General features: G+C 34.6%; 1 non-coding gene across 1 annotated transcript; it reads left to right on the forward strand.

Annotated features, from left to right (window-relative positions):
* Positions 1-5,292: 5,292 nt before the first annotated feature.
* TRNAN-AUU (transfer RNA asparagine (anticodon AUU)) lies at positions 5,293-5,366 on the forward strand. The gene has a single exon. It is a non-coding gene; the product is annotated as a tRNA-Asn (tRNA).
* Positions 5,367-7,616: the final 2,250 nt, after the last annotated feature.

A 7,616-nucleotide genomic window follows, 5' to 3' on the forward strand; every position in this document is an offset into this window, starting at 1 on the left:
ATTAGCACACAGGTAAGGAATTAAGAAAATCTTTATTTTAGGGTGAAGATGTTTCTCACAAAATCGTTGCCCCAATGCATCATTGAAATTCAAGCTGGAAAGATGATTTTAATATATCACTTGTACATTTTGTATTGCTCTTCTGGTGACAATGTAGTTTGTTTTTGTCAATTACCATTTTAATAATAGGGTAAAGAAAATGAAGTGGATTTTTGAAAGAAAACAATACTGTCAATATACTATTAAAACAAATTAAAATGGTAAAAGTTATTGTACTTTAAGTAAAAATAAAAGAGCCAAAATATCAATCCCAGTTTTGGATTACTTTAATTAACAAAAAAAAAATGCATATAGCAGAGGATAGTTTCAATCTGCCTACCTCTGGGTTATGGGCCCAGCATGCTTCCATTGCAGTACTCTGCTGCACATGTAAGTGCAAGAGATCCTGAAGCACTCACTCATCATGGGAAAGTACCAATGTGTTTCTTCGTTGGTTGATGGAAGAAACATCTTACAAAAACTCTCCAGATTATTGACTTTTTAAAGTTTTTCTAGGAAACGTTTTAGATGAATGCTTATTAGCCCTTGTCGGTATATACTTTTGCAATGTGTCTCTGTGGCGCAATTAGTTAGTGTGTACGGCTATTAACCAAAAGGTTGGTGGTTCAATCCCACCCAGGTACGTAATTGACCTTGTTATCAGATTTTGGTGATCTTTAAGTAGACAAGTCAAAATTTCAAACCCCCTGTTATGGTGTAGGGTACCTGGCCTTCTCTGATGTAATCAGAGTTAGATTTGATTCAGTGATTTTATAAAAACAGCTAGGAAGCACAATTTAGCAGTGGGTTGCAGAGAAAAAGAAATATGCTGGCAGAAAAATCCAATTGAGTGATTAAACAGCTCTTCATTTTCTGGCTTTATTTTTATGCTAACAAATTTGTTCTCTGAAAAGTGTCCACAAAGCAAAGTCTCTGATTAACACCTTTGTAGGGATGGTTTTTCACCTATTACTAAATTAAACTTGCTTCATTGGAAAGGCAGCAAGATGCATCCTCATTTCAATGTCTACTGAAATATTACAGGTTGACACCAGGAAACATTAACGCCACTGCATCCTTGCTGCTTTCACATGTGGAAGTCTGTTTAATGTGAAAACAAGGTGATATCTAATTAGCACACAGGTAAGGAATTAAGAAAATCTTTATTTAAGGGTGAAGATGTTTCTCACAAAATCGTTGCCCCAATGCATCATTGAAATTCAAGCTGGAAAGATGATTTTAATATATCACTTGTACATTTTGTATTGCTCTTCTGGTGACAATGTAGTTTGTTTTTGTCAATTACCATTTTAATAATAGGGTAAAGAAAATGAAGTGGATTTTTGAAAGAAAACAATACTGTCAATATACTATTAAAACAAATTAAAATGGTAAAAGTTATTGTACTTTAAGTAAAAATAAAAGAGCCAAAATATCAATCCCAGTTTTGGATTACTTTAATTAACAAAAAAAAAATGCATATAGCAGAGGATAGTTTCAATCTGCCTACCTTTGGGTTATGGGTCCAGCATGCTTCCATTGCAGTACTCTGCTGCACATGTAAGTGCAAGAGATCCTGAAGCACTCACTCATCATGGGAAAGTACCAATGTGTTTATTCGTTGGTTGATGGAAGAAACATCTTACAAAAACTCTCCAGATTATTGATTTTTTAATGTTTTTCTAGGAAATGTTCTAGATGTATGCTTATTAGCCTTTGTCAGTATGTACTTTTTGCAAAGTGTCTCTGTGGCGCAATCGGTTAGTGTGTTCGGCTATTAACCAAAAGGTTGGTGGTTCAATCCCACCCAGGGACGTAATTGACCTTGTGATCAGATTTTGGTGATATTTAAGTAGACAAGTCAAAATTTCAAACCCCCTCTTATTGTGTAGGGTACCTGGCCTTCTCTGATGTAATCAGAGTTAGATTTGATTCAGTGATTTTATAAAAAACAGCTAGGAAGCACAATTTAGTAGTGGGTTGCAGAGAAAAAAAATATGCTGGCAGAAAAATCCAATTGAGTGATTAAACAGCTCTTCATTTTCTGGATTTATTTTTATGCTAACAAATTTGTTCTCTGAAAAGTGTCCACAAAGCCAAGTCTCTGATTAACACCTTTGTAAGGATGGTTTTTCACCTATTACTAAATTAAACTTGCATCATTGGAAAGGCAGCAAGATGCATCCTCATTTCAATGTCTACTGAAATAATACAAGTTGACACCAGGAAACATTAACGCCACTGCATCCTTGCTGCTTTCTCATGTGGAAGTCTGTTTAATGTGAAAACAAGGTGATATCTAATTAGCACACAGGTAAGGAATTAAGAAAATCTTTATTTAAGGGTGAAGATGTTTCTCACAAAATTGTTGACCCAATGCATCATTGAAATTCAAGCTGGAAAGATGAATTTAATATATCATTTGTACATTTTGTATTGCTCTTCTGGTGACAATGTAGTTTGTTTTTGTCAATTACCATTTTAATAATAGGGTAAAGAAAATGAAGTGGATTTTTGAAAGAAAACAATACTGTCAATATACTATTAAAACAAATTAAAATGGTAAAAGTTATTGCACTTTAAGTAAAAATAAAAGAGACAAAATATCAATCCCAGTTTTGGATTACTTTAATTAACAAACAAAAAAATGCATATAGCAGAGGATAGTTTCAATCTGCCTACCTCTGGGTTATGGGCCCAGCATGCTTCCATTGCTGTACTCTGCTGCACATGTAAGTGCAAGAGATCCTGAAGCACTCACTCATCATGGGAAAGTACCAATGTGTTTCTTCGTTGGTTGATAGAAGAAACATCTTACAAAAACTCTCCAGATTATTGACTTTATTAATTTTTTCTAGGAAACGTTTTAGATGAATGCTTATTAGCCTTTGTCAGTATGTACTTTCGCAAAGTGTCTCTGTGGCGCAATCAGTTAGTATGTACGGCTATTAACCAAAAGGTTGGTGGTTCAATCCCACCCAGGGACCTAATTGACCTTGTTATCAGATTTTGGTGATCTTTAAGTAGACAAGTCAAAATTTCAAACCCCCTGTTATGGTGTAGGGTACCTGGCCTTCTCTGATGTAATCAGAGTTAGATTTGATTCAGTGATTTTATAAAAACAGCTAGGAAGCACAATTTAGCAGTGGGTTGCAGAGAAAAAAAATATGCTGGCAGAAAAATCCAATTGAGTGATTAAACAGCTCTTTATTTTCTGGCTTTATTTTTATGCTAACAAATTTGTTCTCTGAAAGGTGTCCACAAAGCCAAGTCTCTGATTAACACCTTTGTAAGGATGGTTTTTCACCTATTACTAAATTAAACTTGCTTCATTGGAAAGGCAGCAAGATGCATCCTCATTTCAATGTCTACTGAAATAATACAGGTTGACACCAGGAAACATTAACGCCACTGCATCCTTGCTGCTTTCTCATGTGGAAGTCTGTTTAATGTGAAAACAAGGTGATATCTAATTAGCACACAGGTAAGGAATTAAGAAAATCTTTATTTAAGGGTGAAGATGTTTCTCACAAAATCGTTGCCCCAATGCATCATTGAAATTCAAGCTGGAAAGATGATTTTAATATATCACTTGTACATTTTGTATTGCTCTTCTGGTGACAATGTAGTTTGTTTTTGTCAATTACCATTTTAATAATAGGGTAAAGAAAATGAAGTGGATTTTTGAAAGAAAACAATACTGTCAATATACTATTAAAACAAATTAAAATGGTAAAAGTTATTGTACTTTAAGTAAAAATAAAAGAGCCAAAATATCAATCCCAGTTTTGGATTACTTTAATTAACAAAAAAAAATGCATATAGCAGAGGATAGTTTCAATCTGCCTACCTCTGGGTTATGGGCCCAGCATGCTTCCATTGCAGTACTCTGCTGCACATGTAAGTGCAAGAGATCCTGAAGCACTCACTCATCATGGGAAAGTACCAATGTGTTTCTTCGTTGGTTGATGGAAGAAACATCTTACAAAAACTCTCCAGATTATTGACTTTTTAAAGTTTTTCTAGGAAACGTTTTAGATGAATGCTTATTAGCCCTTGTCGGTATATACTTTTGCAATGTGTCTCTGTGGCGCAATTAGTTAGTGTGTACGGCTATTAACCAAAAGGTTGGTGGTTCAATCCCACCCAGGTACGTAATTGACCTTGTTATCAGATTTTGGTGATCTTTAAGTAGACAAGTCAAAATTTCAAACCCCCTGTTATGGTGTAGGGTACCTGGCCTTCTCTGATGTAATCAGAGTTAGATTTGATTCAGTGATTTTATAAAAACAGCTAGGAAGCACAATTTAGCAGTGGGTTGCAGAGAAAAAGAAATATGCTGGCAGAAAAATCCAATTGAGTGATTAAACAGCTCTTCATTTTCTGGCTTTATTTTTATGCTAACAAATTTGTTCTCTGAAAAGTGTCCACAAAGCAAAGTCTCTGATTAACACCTTTGTAGGGATGGTTTTTCACCTATTACTAAATTAAACTTGCTTCATTGGAAAGGCAGCAAGATGCATCCTCATTTCAATGTCTACTGAAATATTACAGGTTGACACCAGGAAACATTAACGCCACTGCATCCTTGCTGCTTTCACATGTGGAAGTCTGTTTAATGTGAAAACAAGGTGATATCTAATTAGCACACAGGTAAGGAATTAAGAAAATCTTTATTTAAGGGTGAAGATGTTTCTCACAAAATCGTTGCCCCAATGCATCATTGAAATTCAAGCTGGAAAGATGATTTTAATATATCACTTGTACATTTTGTATTGCTCTTCTGGTGACAATGTAGTTTGTTTTTGTCAATTACCATTTTAATAATAGGGTAAAGAAAATGAAGTGGATTTTTGAAAGAAAACAATACTGTCAATATACTATTAAAACAAATTAAAATGGTAAAAGTTATTGTACTTTAAGTAAAAATAAAAGAGCCAAAATATCAATCCCAGTTTTGGATTACTTTAATTAACAAACAAAAAAATGCATATAGCAGAGGATAGTTTCAATCTGCCTACCTCTGGGTTATGGGCCCAGCATGCTTCCATTGCTGTACTCTGCTGCACATGTAAGTGCAAGAGATCCTGAAGCACTCACTCATCATGGGAAAGTACCAATGTGTTTATTCGTTGGTTGATGGAAGAAACATCTTACAAAAACTCTCCAGATTATTGATTTTTTAATGTTTTTCTAGGAAATGTTCTAGATGTATGCTTATTAGCCTTTGTCAGTATGTACTTTTTGCAAAGTGTCTCTGTGGCGCAATCGGTTAGTGTGTTTGGCTATTAACCAAAAGGTTGGTGGTTCAATCCCACCCAGGGACGTAATTGACCTTGTGATCAGATTTTGGTGATATTTAAGTAGACAAGTCAAAATTTCAAACCCCCTCTTATTGTGTAGGGTACCTGGCCTTCTCTGATGTAATCAGAGTTAGATTTGATTCAGTGATTTTATAAAAAACAGCTAGGAAGCACAATTTAGCAGTGGGTTGCAGAGAAAAAAAATATGCTGGCAAAAAAAATCCAATTGAGTGATTAAACAGCTCTTCATTTTCTGGCTTTATTTTTATGCTAACAAATTTGTTCTCTGAAAAGTGTCCACAAAGCCAAGTCTCTGATTAACACCTTTGTAGGGATGGTTTTTCACCTATTACTAAATTAAACTTGCTTCATTGGAAAGGCAGCAAGATGCATCCTCATTTCAATGTCTACTGAAATAATACAAGTTGACACCAGGAAACATTAACGCCACTGCATCCTTGCTGCTTTCTCATGTGGAAGTCTGTTTAATGCGAAAACAAGGTGATATCTAATTAGCACACAGGTAAGGAATTAAGAAAATCTTTATTTAAGGGTGAAGATGTTTCTCACAAAATCGTTGCCCCAATGCATCATTGAAATTCAAGCTGGAAAGATGATTTTAATATATCACTTGTACATTTTGTATTGCTCTTCTGGTGACAATGTAGTTTGTTTTTGTCAATTACCATTTTAATAATAGGGTAAAGAAAATTAAGTGGATTTTTGAAAGAAAACAATACTGTCAATATACTATTAAAACAAATTAAAATGGTAAAAGTTATTGTACTTTAAGTAAAAATAAAAGAGCCAAAATATCAATCCCAGTTTTGGATTACTTTAATTAACAAAAAAAAAAATGCATATAGCAAAGGATAGTTTCAATCTGCCTACCTCTGGGTTATGGGCCCAGCATGCTTCCATTGCTGTACTCTGCTGCACATGTAAGTGCAAGAGATCCTGAAGCACTCACTCATCATGGGAAAGTACCAATGTGTTTCTTCGTTGGTTGATGGAAGAAACATCTTACAAAAACTCTCCAGATTATTGACTTTTTAAAGTTTTTCTAGGAAACGTTTTAGATGAATGCTTATTAGCCCTTGTCAGTATATACTTTTGCAATGTGTCTCTGTGGCGCAATTAGTTAGTGTGTACGGCTATTAACCAAAAGGTTGGTGGTTCAAACCCACCCAGGTACGTAATTGACCTTGTTATCAGATTTTGGTGATCTTTAAGTAGACAAGTCAAAATTTCAAACCCCCTCTTATGGTGTAGGGTACCTGGCCTTCTCTGATGTAATCAGAGTTAGATTTGATTCAGTGATTTTATAAAAACAGCTAGGAAGCACAATTTAGCAGTGGGTTGCAGAGAAAAAGAAATATGCTGGCAGAAAAATCCAATTGAGTGATTAAACAGCTCTTCATTTTCTGGCTTTATTTTTATGCTAACAAATTTGTTCTCTGAAAAGTGTCCACAAAGCAAAGTCTCTGATTAACACCTTTGTAGGGATGGTTTTTCACCTATTACTAAATTAAACTTGCTTCATTGGAAAGGCAGCAAGATGCATCCTCATTTCAATGTCTACTGAAATAATACAGGTTGACACCAGGAAACATTAACGCCACTGCATCCTTGCTGCTTTCTCATGTGGAAGTCTGTTTAATGTGAAAACAAGGTGATATCTAATTAGCACACAGGTAAGGAATTAAGAAAATCTTTATTTAAGGGTGAAGATGTTTCTCACAAAATCGTTGCCCCAATGCATCATTGAAATTCAAGCTGGAAAGATGATTTTAATATATCACTTGTACATTTTGTATTGCTCTTCTGGTGACAATGTAGTTTGTTTTTGTCAATTACCATTTTAATAATAGGGTAAAGAAAATGAAGTGGATTTTTGAAAGAAAACAATACTGTCAATATACTATTAAAACAAATTAAAATGGTAAAAGTTATTGTACTTTAAGTAAAAATAAAAGAGCAAAAATATCAATCCCAGTTTTGGATTACTTTAATTAACAAAAAAAATGCATATAGCAAAGGATAGTTTCAATCTGCCTATCTCTGGGTTATGGGCCCAGCATGCTTCCATTGCAGTACTCTGCTGCACATGTAAGTGCAAGAGATCCTGAAGCACTCACTCATCATGGGAAAGTACCAATGTGTTTCTTCATTGGTTGATGGAAGAAACATCTTACAAAAACTCTCCAGATTATTGACTTTTTAAAGTTTTTCTAGGAAACGTTCTTGATGAATGCTTATTAGCCTTTGTCAGTA

This window comes from Pseudophryne corroboree (assembly GCF_028390025.1).
Source record: "Pseudophryne corroboree isolate aPseCor3 chromosome 11 unlocalized genomic scaffold, aPseCor3.hap2 SUPER_11_unloc_2, whole genome shotgun sequence".
Lineage (NCBI taxonomy): Eukaryota > Metazoa > Chordata > Amphibia > Anura > Myobatrachidae > Pseudophryne > Pseudophryne corroboree.